The sequence below is a fragment of the Pavona decussata genome, unplaced genomic scaffold, assembly GCF_977016875.1.
Source record: "Pavona decussata unplaced genomic scaffold, jaPavDecu1.1 SCAFFOLD_134, whole genome shotgun sequence".
NCBI classification, from domain to species: domain Eukaryota; kingdom Metazoa; phylum Cnidaria; class Anthozoa; order Scleractinia; family Agariciidae; genus Pavona; species Pavona decussata.
Window position 1 is genome coordinate 3385038 of NW_028145547.1, and position 13266 is coordinate 3398303.

At 37.8% G+C, this 13266-nt stretch overlaps 2 pseudogenes; one reads left to right on the forward strand and one right to left on the reverse strand.

The window, feature by feature from the left end:
* Nucleotides 1-5759: 5759 nt before the first annotated feature.
* Nucleotides 5760-8482, forward strand: LOC146467775 (uncharacterized; annotated as a pseudogene).
* A 1930-nt stretch (nt 8483-10412) lies between these two features.
* Nucleotides 10413-11253, reverse strand: LOC146467776 (uncharacterized; annotated as a pseudogene).
* Nucleotides 11254-13266: the final 2013 nt, after the last annotated feature.

The window sequence follows — 13266 nt, forward strand, 5'->3', positions numbered from 1 at the left end:
AATAACCAAATAAATTAAAGAGGAAATGGTGCCTCCACAAGTTATATTTTAGGTAAGGAATCATGTCAGTTTATGAGTGACACAAAGCAAAGGCTAACTAGTTCCTTGCATTCATCATATCCTGCATATCCTGAAATAACCCGTAAAGTTCAGGCTTTAAGCCCTTTTACTACGGCCAAAATATAAAGCAATGTAAGGGATTTTTTTTCTTAGTTGAACCTTAATCATCTCTGAAAAATGCATGGTTATGCCCACTTTTCTTTTGGGATACCAAGAGCACATTCTACGTTCTGTTTTCTCCATATAGTTTTAAACCGCGCAAAAATATTCCTGTATAAGCAGGCACCACCCCAAGGAAAGCCGAGTATCTCGAGATGCGCAGAAGGTATACGCAGCAACAATAGTAGGCACCATCCTTAAGGAACAGGCCTTTGTTAAACCCATTAACCTTTTGTCCTAACAAGCAAAATCCCAGTTGAAGAAGTCATTTGACTGCTAAACACCACACTGCTGCAGCCTCATCACTCCAGCTAGCTTATGGATAGCACCTCATCTGAGAAATCCCATTCATTTTTACACAGCAAAATACCTACCATGTATCATTAATTTTAATAAGCATTCTCTAAAAAATATTCTTTACTTTAATTTTCATCATCCTGGTTTTCCGAGAGAAAAAAATGGAAGGAACAAGAGTGCCAAAAGAGAGTTGAGCGTGCATGTACATTCACAAAATGATGTACAACTAATAGTTTTGCTTAAAATATTGCAAATTAAAAGCATTTTATCACTTTACTCTCCAAAACAATCAGTGGATTAAACTATTTTTATATAAATAAAGATTTTTACATATAAACCCTGGACAGAATGGAAAAGGAAAATAATATTATCTAGTGTTTTTCCTTTTGTTACTGAAAAAGTTATACCAGACTACGGTGTATGTGATAAGGTGTAGAAAATTGTAGCACTGGTTGCTGATGTTACAAAAACCATGAAAAGTAACAGTTATTATTGGATAAACAAAAGTAAGTAAAAGAAAACAAATTAATTGGTATATTAACATTTTTATAATAATGTTATGTGACAACCACTGCAGTGGAAGTACCAATTTTTTTTAACTTCCTAGGGAAACTGAATTTTGTTCAAAAAATAGGAGGCAAAAAACTGACTGAAGCAAATCCAAGGGAATTAACTACTATTTGTTCAAAGAATTGGGAGTGCTGAAAAATATTGAGGGTTCAAATAACTGAGATTGCACTGTATAAATAAATAACTGTACATATTTCATAATTCATTACCCACTACCAAGTTTTAAATTTTTCTTTCAATTAAAAGAGATGGCTGATAAGAAGTTTGACCTTTTGTCTGTAGAATCACAGTTATCAAAAGAAGCCAGGGTCTAGGTGCATTAAACATGGCCTGAATATCAGCCATCTCCTCTCTACATGATTGGTGAAGTGATGGGAAACAGCTGATATTCAGGCTTTGTAAAAAATATATATAAATAACCAAAGGTAAGGTGAGGTTTTGTCTTAACGTATATGGGGAATACCCCTTGTTCAGCATATTTCTGTAGCCTCTTTATCGATTGAAAAGTTATAAGAATGATTGAGGGACAGTGCTGACTGTTGCTTATAACGTAGCTATTGTAAGCCCAGACATCCAGTGGCCAATCCCTGTTGTACACACCATGCTAAAGCAACAGCCTTGCCTCACAGGCAAACTAATTAAAATCTTTACTGCTGAAGAAAAATTTTATATGCTCAGCGAGTGCTCGTTCAATTTGGTTCCTGTCATCACATCAACATTTATCAAAAGGTAAGAAATTTAATACACAACTGGATCTATCCCTTGATGGGAAGGAAAAGTGCACAGAAACGTTCACGCAAGAATGCAAAATTTACAAGTTTATGAACTGCCTAAACAAGAACTTCCATTAACAAAGTGATTCATGAGCCATACTGTGTTTTCATCACATCTGTCATGATTGGTGATGGTAAATAAAAAGCTTACATCAATTTAAATTTTTGCTACAGCTAAAACACAAGATCTAAACCTACCAGTAAAGGTTACACCCTCTGTACATAGCTTTTGTGTCCAGGCAGTGGAAATCTTAAAACACTCCTGAGTGAGGGTTCATAATTTATACAACTGGTGGCCTTTGATGATTTTTAAATTTTTTTCTTTCACGTTTTGTATAATGCTATTGTTTGATGAGGTCAGGTTCCGAGATGCCGAATTGTCCAGAATTTGCAAGTCTGATTACCGCATCAGGATTCATCGAGAACTGACGAAAGCAGTGGCCAAGGGGAAGCTGGCTGGAAAGGACTAATCCTACATCCTAAAATGGAATATTTTCAAAGATTTTATGACAAATCAGACAAAGAAATTTAGAAGACGACTGTGACTAGCTCACTATGAAATAACGAAGATAAAGAATGGAAAGTAATGCATGGAGCCCTGTTGCTCATGACATAGCGTTGCACATTGACGATGCACCTGTTGTCAGATTACATAAGGGCATTCATAACAGAGAGGGACGAGGAGGCAGTTTTTTTTTCAACAGGTCCCAGCTCATCATGATTTCTTGAAGGCATCTGAAAGTTAAAAAAAAAATGTACCCGGCTACAATTATTTTGGTAAAACTTAGAGCTATACATGGAATTTGTCAAAGACACCTGCAAGGTTAAGAAAAAGCAGTAGTGCGCTTCATGTGAAAATGGTTGGCTGGGTGAAACATGGTGCAGCGAAACTGAGGAGATGCTGAGTGAGAGTGAGAATGATGAAAGCGAGTGTGAACTTTTACAATGACTGGCAAAAAAAGTGCAGCACTAGAAGTGGACACACTTTATTTGCAGTCAATTGGTAAATCGCTTAACCCTAAATAGTGTAGAAAAGTGCTTAGACCTTAATAATATTGTTCATTGCTTAACTGGAAGGGGTATTTTGCAGAATACTGAACGCCGAATGTCGCATTTTACACCACCTATAACAGTTTAGCATCAAGGCTACCATATACCTTTAGAGGTGCTTGGGGTCAATCGATGTAGCATGTCTGGTTTAAACTGTAGATACCTAAACCCCTCTATCAAATTAAAGCTTATAGAGCTGGCTATGACAAACTATACCAAGAATTTTGAAATTAAATGAATTGTCGAATTTTTCACCACCTTTAAATGCGAGCGTCTGAATCACCTTTTGAAAGCTACAAGTCAAAGCAAATTTTGTTTTTCGCTAATTTAATTTGCTCCTCACTTTCCGGACCCAAAGTGCTGAAATGCCTGAAGTGCCTGCGTTCTGCGATATTGCAGTGAAAAGTTACGGAACATTTTCGAAATGCAATTTAAGAAACGTGGAGTGCTCGTATGAAAATCACCCTCGGAGAAAAAATATTTCGAAAGAAAAAATTCGCAGACATGTCTTTGTTCCTTATATGTTAAACTGGCTATTGTCCAAAATTGAAGGTAAGCAAACAAATTCCATTTGAGTTTTAGCTCTTTAAAGTGTCTCGTTCAAGTGAAAGAATTGATTCGAGAAAACAGCGCTAAAAATTCGACAATTCAGTTTATTTCAAAATTCTTGGTATACTTTAATAGCCTGCTCTATCAGCTTTAATTTGATGTAGGGGGTTAGGTATCCACAGTTTAAACCGGACGCTCTACATCGCTTGGACGAAAGACACCTCTGAAGTTATCAGTAACCTTAAGCAACAAACAAAGTTATCAAGGTCTAAGCACTTTTCTTTTCTTTTTAGGGCTAGGCACTGATTATACAGACGGTTAGCTTTAATTTGTTGTTCTGACAGCCATTGCATAAAAGGACTTCTATAGATGCAACGTTTGGTGTTCTGCAAAATACCCCTGCCGCTTGAAAATTAAACCTTAATTCTACCAGGCCTCGTGCAAATAAAAAATACTATCTGCTATACAATAAGGTTCATTGAGGTAGTAAAGTATCCTCTTGAAACCCAAAAATCCATTTTAGCAGGACTGACATTCTTAGCCACATGGATGTAAGTGGGGGATCCTAAAAAAAATTCAAAATATTACGTACACTGTAGGTAAATATTCAAGACGGGGTTGGCTATTTATCGAGTTTTTATAGTTTTCTTCACGCTCAAGGTATTTTTTCTGTTGTTATTATTCTTTTAAGTTTTAAAGATAACCGAGGCGACCTGTCACTGTCTGAGGTAAATTTTGTTTATCAAGAAAAAGCCGTACATAAACCTCAGAGAAAAACATTACACTAATCATTAAACAGACTTAAAATATACATGTACCTTGGAGTAATAAATAGAAAAAAACCAAACTGTGATAATTCATAGCAATTAGAACAGAAATAAAACAAACGACGATCTTCAAAAATTTGCACAGACAAGCGAACAAATATTAAATTTTGCGTCACTATTGACTAATTGTACATTCGCTTTTAACGTTCTTTGAAAAGACATATCCTATCCTTTAAAGTATCTGTGTTTGTTCTCTGTGAAGATTGTCAGAAATAAATGCAAAAATTAAAAATATGTGCGAGAAAAACTTGTCAGTAGTCCATGCTAACGATACAGTGTTACGAGACGTTTGTTTCACCGGCTGAATATTTTACCTGAGAATCAAATTTTCTTACATGAAGCAAAATGGAATGAGATAAGAAAATAAAACTCCAAGGGACATAACGAACAAGGACCGAAAAAATTAGCTCAAGAGACTTTTCTGGAGTTAGCAGTAGCTTAAGTTAAACAAGTTGCAGTGTGAACACTGCAAGAAAGTATCTCGCAAAATTTAAGTCAGCGAAGTTTTGTCAACAAAATCACATCAATATACTCCGTACTCGCCTCTTCGGGAATAACCAGTTCTTCTATTCTATTGCTGATTTTTCGTTCGTTTTACAACGGTAAGTGAGCAAAAAGTTTCATAAGAGGAAAACTCCAACGTTTCTTCGCGTCGGATCAGAGTAAAATGATTTCTGTCCAAGATTCGGCCGCTGTTTATGATGTGCTCGTGCTCTTTTTCCCGCTGTTGGAAGGCGAAATTCGCAAAGCAACGCAACGCAGTTGGTGATGCAACTTCCCGCCGAAAAAAAAAAACCGGGCTGCAGCACAGGGTTTGAGTGTCTCATTTTACAAAGGCTTACGTACGTACGTACGATGTAAGGTCGGTCGGACGCAAGTGACGTCATAACCAAACCAAAATTTCTCGCAGTGATGGGTTTACCATATAAATCTCTTAGCTATATAAGGGGCTCCGCGCAGGCGCCTTCTGCGCGCGGAGCTCCGCTAAAAACTGCGAGGATCTTTCTCCTATTTGATTGTTCTTGACTTCGCCGGGGATAGCATTCCATATCATAGTACCTCTGTGCTTATTACCTTATTAGGCCTATCTAGTTCAAGTTGTTTTGTTCGTCTGGTCTTATGCTTTGTCTCTCTCAATACAAACAAGTCTTACATCTGTGTTGGAGCCGCGAGGTAATATACCTGATGGATGTGTTTAATTGATTTTTTGTCTGCCAATTGGCCATTTGGAGGACTTTATTGTGTCTTGATTGCTTGGTAGTTAATGAATAAATTTGGCTGCTTTAATTTAACGTGGACTTCCTCTAATTTGTTGAAAAGTGGTGTAGGGCAGCCTCCTTATATGGATATACAGTACGTTGCTCCCGGAATGACCGTTTTGAAATAAATTTCTTCAAGTGATTTAGATGGGAGACGTGGCAACCTTTTCATGGCACCAAGTTTTTTTTGTGTAATCCTTGCAAAATTTATCGATATGATGGGACCAAGACAGGCCGCTGTCAACTTGGACGCCAAGGCAAGAGGTGGAGTATACAAAAATTCCATCCTATTGTTGTTGTAATTGAGATCTCGTAGAGGGCCAAAGACGCGTTGAAAAAATGATGGCTTCGTTTTTCCCTGAATGAATTGAAAGCTTATTTCTTTGTGACCACTTGTAAATTTGCGCAAGAAAAATTAAGTTCAATTGTTGGGTGACTACATCCATATTGTTACCAATGCAGTATATAGTGGTGTAACATACATTTCTACCACACCTTCAGGTACGGCTTCAGGGAAGCATTCACATATATTGAATATAACATCGATCCCAGTAGACACTAATGAGGGACTCCATGGCATATATCTTAAATTGATGATTTTGAGTTACTTACTTCTGTATATTGAGATATGTTTCTGAGATAATCCAATAGCCAGATTAGGAGACGCCCATGATGCCAACGGCTCAGAAGTTTTAATGGAAGATGATCATGTGAGACCGTAACAAGGCTTTCCAGAGTAAACCAGAGTAAACTTTTTAACAGTGTAACTTTTACATTGATTATGTGGTTGTAAACTATGAACGGTTCACTCGCGAGCAAAACCTCTTACCATTCGGTGCCATTGGCCGAGAGCAAACCAAGTGACCTGAATGATAAAACAATTATTACAATTATTGAACTCGGTAATAGCAAAATATCGTGATTTGTCATTCGCCGGCGGAGTAACTCTCAGAATGGACTCTCGGATTGGTTTTACTTTCAACTTCTTTTCAACCTTTACGTATGACTTGCTTGTTTCATTTCATCGTAATGTATTGATATCAAATATATTATAAAAATATAATTAATTATTTGTACAAAAATATAATGAAACAGTAATTTCCGTTGTAGCCGGTTGGAACGGAAAAAATGGATTACTACCGAAGGTCATTTATTTGTTTGGGAAAAATTCAGTTTCATCTACGCAACAACAACAAGCTCTATTTGCATGACTATAACAAATACAGTATTGCAAAAGCTATTCATAACTAATGATATATTTAGAGTCTAGAATAACAGAAGGAGAAACTCATGTATAACATCACCCTCACATGCCACTCAACAGCCCCCGAATAAAGCACAAAAAACCATGCCATTCTATGGTGAACTATCACCCTACTGCCCTTTGTTACCATGGTGAACTCTCAACCCATTGCCTTTATATAGTGAACTCACATCTCTTTTCATGGTGAACTCTCACCCCATTTTTTATTTCAGTGGTGCACTCTCACCCTATTGCTTTTTCTTCCTTTTTCTGGTGAACACTCACCCATTGCTGTTTTCTTCATAATGAACACTCACCCCGTTGTTCTTTCTCATGGTGAATTTTCACCCCATTGCTCTCTTCTTTTCAAGATAAACTCTCACCCCACTGCTCTTTTTCTCATGGGGTGAATTCTCAACCCATCGCTCTTCTTCTCATGGTGAACTCTCACCCCGTTCCTTTTTTTTATTGGTGAACTCTCACCCCACTGTTCTTTTCCAAGGTGAACTCTCACCCAATAGTTCTTATATTTTATTTTATTTATTTATTTTTTGTCACCCCATCCGAGGATGCAGTAAGGCTCACTGCAATTGACCCCATGCATAATTTGTTTCTAGGCACTGCAAAGAATGTTTTCAAGCTCTGGGTTAAGAAAAACTTATTATCAAAGAAAGACGTTTAAGTATTGGAAGAACGTATAAATTCATTTGATGTTGGAACAGGAATCGGAAGATTGCCACAAAGAATAGCATCCAATTATGGTGGCTACACAGCATCACAATGGAAGAACTGGACCTTAATTTACTCCATGTTTTGTTTAAAAGGCCTGTTACCAGAAAGCCATTTAAGGTGCTGGCAGACATTTGTTCTTGCTTGCCAGTATCTTTGTAGACCAGTTCTGTCCAAGACTGACATTTTGAAAGCTGATCTGCTATTTGTGAAGTTTGGAGAGAGATTTGGATGTTTGTATGGCAAACAGGCTGTGACACCAAATATGCATCTCCATTGCCATTTAAAAGAATGTGTTATTGACTGTGGTCCAGTGCATTCTTTTGGTGTTTTAGCTTTGAGCGTTTTAATGGAATTCTTGGATCAATGCAAGTGAATGGACGATCTGTTGAGGTACAGTTAATGCGTAAACTTCTAGCTGGGTGGTTCGTCTGGGATGTTCAATTTCCATGTGACTTTCAGGAAAACTTTTTGCCATTTTTTGCTCAAGAGGGAAATGGTTCATCTGAGAGCTTTATTGTGAAAACAGCTTTTGAACTGTTTAACAGTGCTTGTTGCTTGAGTTTGGGAGCCTCTCAGTGGAGTGATCTAACACTTGTTAGTCTTCCCAGCTCATTTAAGCATTTTGCATTGGATGAAGATGAGGTAAAGGTACTTTTGGAATGCTATAAGGCATTATACCCTACTGAAGAAATTGAACTTATATCATGTGTCGCACGCAATTTCACTAGTGTTGTTCTTGGAACTGAGAAATTTGGCTCGAAAATGGACTGCCGCAAACTGAGATCTGCTCGAATAATGGCCTCCTAGACTACTGATAATGGCTCAATTGAAGCTACTGCACCAAGAAGACCTGGAATAGTTAATTCGTACCTTTTGCACAGTATTAAGCTTAATGGACAATTCTGTCAGCATATACCTGCCAACTCTCACGCCTTAGGCGTGAGTCTCACGCCTGTGGGTTGAAAACTTCGATCTCACGCCGGCTCACGCTTGCGGGCCAATTTCTCACGCTTGATTGAAAAATGTGAGTTGTTGCCGTCTTGCTTGACACAATTTCCAAAAATATGTTAACTCAGACCCATGTTAGAATGAAAACCATGTGCAAAAGGAATAAATGACAATACCGTCCTCGCGATCTCTGATTTTTGAAGGTGAAAAGCATTGGGAGCGAGCTCGCGTCTATACGCGTCCTGAGACTTCGGAGGTCCTCGGAAGACTTCGGACGTCTTCGGAAGACTTCGGAATTCTTCGGGAATCTTCGGAAATAATCGTGTCGTCTTCAAAAATTCCAGCACTCCCAGGATAAAAATCTCACGCCTATATCTTAGAAAAAGTTGGCAGGTATATCAGCATGTTTTTGCTGTTGTTTGGTGGTACAAAACTGACAATGACAAAGGGCACTTTGGCAAACCAGCTGAGGTTTGGAGACGTGACTATGAACACTGTGGACCTTCTTTATTTATGCCAGCTCAGCGCATAGCACAAAAATTTGCTTGCTCTTTAGCAAAATTTAATGGGGTAGATAAGCTTGTAGTTAACCCCATTCCTAGGTCATTTCATTAGCCGTTTAACATTTGCTGACACTAAGAAATATATAAGTTGAAACTAAAAAAAAATGTTTTGATTGTCAATAAAATTAAAAATTTAAATTAATTAAAAGAAGACACACTTTTGGCTAAGACAAAGATAAGCTTTTTCAATACTAAAGAATTCTGCATGCTTGACTGAAGCATCATTTTGGCAGGAAAATGAAAAAATAATAAATGTCCCCTGGGTATCTAGCCCCTAGGTACATGCGACCAAAACTTGAAAACAAATCTTGTCCTCCTGGTTGTCATTGTCTCGGAATCTATAGTCTATGTCATAGGATGCTGTAAACTGTTACAAAAATTAGCTTCAAAAGTGCAACCACTTTTAGTTCATTAACATTCTTCAGTGCGGATTTATCCTATCAAATGCCAACTGGAAACTGCCTCAACTTCTGATTGGATTATGTCTGCACTAAAGAATGCAAATTAATTAAAAGAAGACACACTTTTGGCTCCTTGCTGGAAAAGGGTCTAGTCTAATTTTATTGATCTCCATTCCTCTGTCTCATTGCCCTGTTTACCTTGGCAATTCTTTGAGAGTTTTTCAAAGTGAAGGTTACTTTTCACGGGACAAAAATACTCAATGATAAGTAATTGGAAGTTGTTAAGTTGCTGAAAAAGACATGTGCTGTGGCCTTGTAGCTATGTTTAAATAGGGTGTATAGGCCACCTTATTAGTTTCATGATAGTGTTAATAATTATGAGCGAAAAGGTCTGTTCTCTCAAAATTATGGAAGAACTGTATGTCATTTAAGTTCTAAACCGTTTATAGTTTATTCTACAAAAGTAAACAGTTATCTTTTTCTATTTTGTTTGTTGGCCTTATAGAGATTAGAATTTGTTTATTGAAGGGACTTGTGACTTAATTTCCACAGTTTGTGAAAAGTGAGTAATAAAAGGCACATCATGGTACCGATCAAGTTGACTCAATTCATTAATGACTCATTAATCGCCCTGTCAGGTAAAATACAAATATACGGCTTAAAAATTCTATGTCGCACATAACGTTTTTTTTCGTCTGGCCGTGTAAATCAGTAAACACCTTCACGACAGCTTTAAGCAGCTTTACTATTGGTTTAGTAAAGCTTAGCTTTACCCAATCTTTTCCTGTCGCGTAAAGTTGCGTAAATCTAGCCCTGCAACTTTACGCAACCTTTACACATGCTTTATCTCCGGTTAAGTAAATCTACCTTGACACGCCGTTACGAACAATGTAAAGCTAGTCTAAAGTTTTTTAACCTCCTTTACGCAGATTTACGTAACTTTAATTTTCCGTAAATCTCTTTTTTCATGCTGTGCTGGGTTCACTTCTTCTGACCCTTTTGCTTGAGGCCGCCTGAATTCTGAGTGGCATGACCTCGATTTGCGGTCGGTCACCAGCCTAAAAAATGCTTCTGTTGGCCCCTTACTCGGAAATATTTTCCTCTTCCGCCAGAGGATTGAGATTTGTATCCAAAATGAGTGTGGCTGTGGCCTCTATGATGAGACATGGTGGTATATGTCATTTTATCGGCAAACCCGGTTCACTTCGGAGATGTCTTTTTCTTGCTTAGACAAATAATCCCCTAAAAGTTCAGCAGTCACTGGTATAGTCGCTGAGCAAAGGTGCTTATAATCAGAGGGCAGGTCCGGTTTGATGAGCTCCTTCCGTCTGGTGTTCAGCTCGGCATTTGCATGTGTAAAAAGGGAAAGGCTCTCGGTGGCCTCCTGGGCGAGCGGTTTCCCGCCATTTATCTCATTGACATTTTTCAAAATGGCGTCCACGACGCGAGCGAGAGCTGTCATGCCCTTCACAATGGATGTTTGCACCTTTTGAAAACGTAGGTCTTGTGATCTAACGGAAGGACTGAGGTTGTCCCAGATCAGTTGATTAGCCCGAACCTTTGTCAACCCTTCACAGTTTTCCGGTTGCGGGTACTTATTAAGCTTTTCTTGAAGTTTGTCTTCAAGCATGCCGTCCAGAACGAGACGCGTCACAATTTTTGCGAGTTCTTCGTGGATAGGAGGTCCTGTTTCCTCCGACTTTAGGTCATTTTTAAAAGTTTCCAGAAAATCTCCAACCGAGCTGGCTCCGTTAGGTTGTTTCTCGGTGCCTTGTTCTTTGACATTAGTCAGAAGGTCATTGACCGTTGTATCAACATCCATGTGCCCAGCGGGCGAAGGTTGTTTTGCGGTCGCCTTTCGGCGAAGTTCGTGTTGTGAGGAATTTGAAACGGGGTGTGAAATTACAAAATTGTTATAGCAACGTTTCCTATATCTCAGTGCCAAGATGGCGTCCAGGTTTAAGGATGTTACGGATGAGAGAAGTTACGGCATTAAAAGACACTGCAGAAAACCTAAATACGCGAAAGAGCACAATTAACTGGGTTAGAGTTTTGAGAACGGTTGTGATGAAAGTGGCCTTGAGAAAAACCCAGAGACGGTTCGTACTGAGCAGTTGGATAAAGCACTCGAGCGGTTTTTTGCCTGCGTTTGTGAACAAGACGGAACCGACCACGATTGTGAGCAGAACTTGTCACCTATGATATTAAAAGGTAATCAAATGGTTTACTCTCGAAATTAGGAAATAATTTCACGCGCATTTTGTCAAAATTATAATACCTTCCCTCGCCTAAAGGCTCCAGAAAGTGTTGACAAAATGCGCGTGAAATTATTTCCTAATTTCACTCGTCACCATTTCATTACTATACGGATGATAATAAATAAAAACATAGAAAATTTAGTTCGATCGTGAAAGTAATAAGAATATATTATATTCAGTAGAACCCTACTTACTCTAACTCTCACGGGAATTTCAAAAGTACTGTTAAAAACTACTAATTAAAAATATTGTGGTTTCATCACTCTTTCAGAACAAGCACAAGTCACTTGGGTGCATGTAAGTCTTTTTTGCAACAGCGTTTTGGCAAGAACGTTAGCTAACGTTTAGTTCCGGAATTTTAGCCACAATTTTAAGAACATATGACGGACAAAACAAAGGCTGAGATCATGAGATCTAGTTAAAGACGTTTCCATGCATCGTAAGCACGTTAAAAACATGATCTCGACTACGGTGGCCCATATAGGACATCAATATATATATGTATTTTTTCAAGTCAAATAATTTCAAATTGTACAACTCGGATTTTCACTACAAAAATCCGAGTTGTAAACCTCATGGAATTTACAACTTGGATTTTTGTAGTGAAAATCCGAGTTGTACAATTTGAAATTATAAAACTCGGAGTTTTGCGGTAAAAATCTCAGTTGTACAATTTGAATATTATACAACTCGGATCTTTGTAGTAAAAAATTGGAGTCGTAGATTTGAATTGAAAAAAAATACGTTGATTTCCTATATGGGCCACGGTACTCGACACATCAATCAGCCATGTTCTGACATATTAAGGTTTACTGAAAGAAGTTTCCGTTCTACAATATAGTCAATCGAGTTCGAGTTATCGGGGTCATTTGAGCCAAGGCGAAGTAAATTTGTTCGAGTAACTAGCGGGGAGTATGGGTTAGCTGATAGTGAAGGACTGAAAAAAGGGGGTCAAATCCAAGGGAAATAATAATAATAATAATAATAATAATAATAATAATAATAATAATAATAATAATAATAATAATAATAATAATTTATACAATAAAGAATTGAAAAATTGTCAAATACTTGTGAATTGTTCGTGGCTAGTCTGACGCGGCGTTTCGTCTCGGCCAAGAGACTCTTCAGAGACCTTTAGAATTTGTAGGCAAACTAGTTGAGCATCACGCTCAAAGTCCCGTTCGCAAATTCAAGATGTTAGCAGTCTGGTCCTCTATCGCAGAAGGATTCCCAACCGCACGTACACGAGTTGAAATTTACACAATAAAGAGTTGAAAAATTGTCAAATACTTGTGAATTGTTCGTGGCTAGTCTGAGTTTGCCTACAAATTCTAAAGGTCTCTGAAGAGTCTCTTGGCCGAGACGAAACGCCGCGTCAGACTAGCAAATTGCTATTTACAAGTTCAAAGTAGAAAAAAGAACTATTAAAACCTATTTACAATTCACTTCGATTAAAAAAGAGACTATTTTCAAGCACAATTTTTTAAAGAAAAAACAAATCCCATCAAGTTACAATAATATTCTTATTTGTAATAAAAAAATCATATGATCGTATTATCGCTAATATATTATAT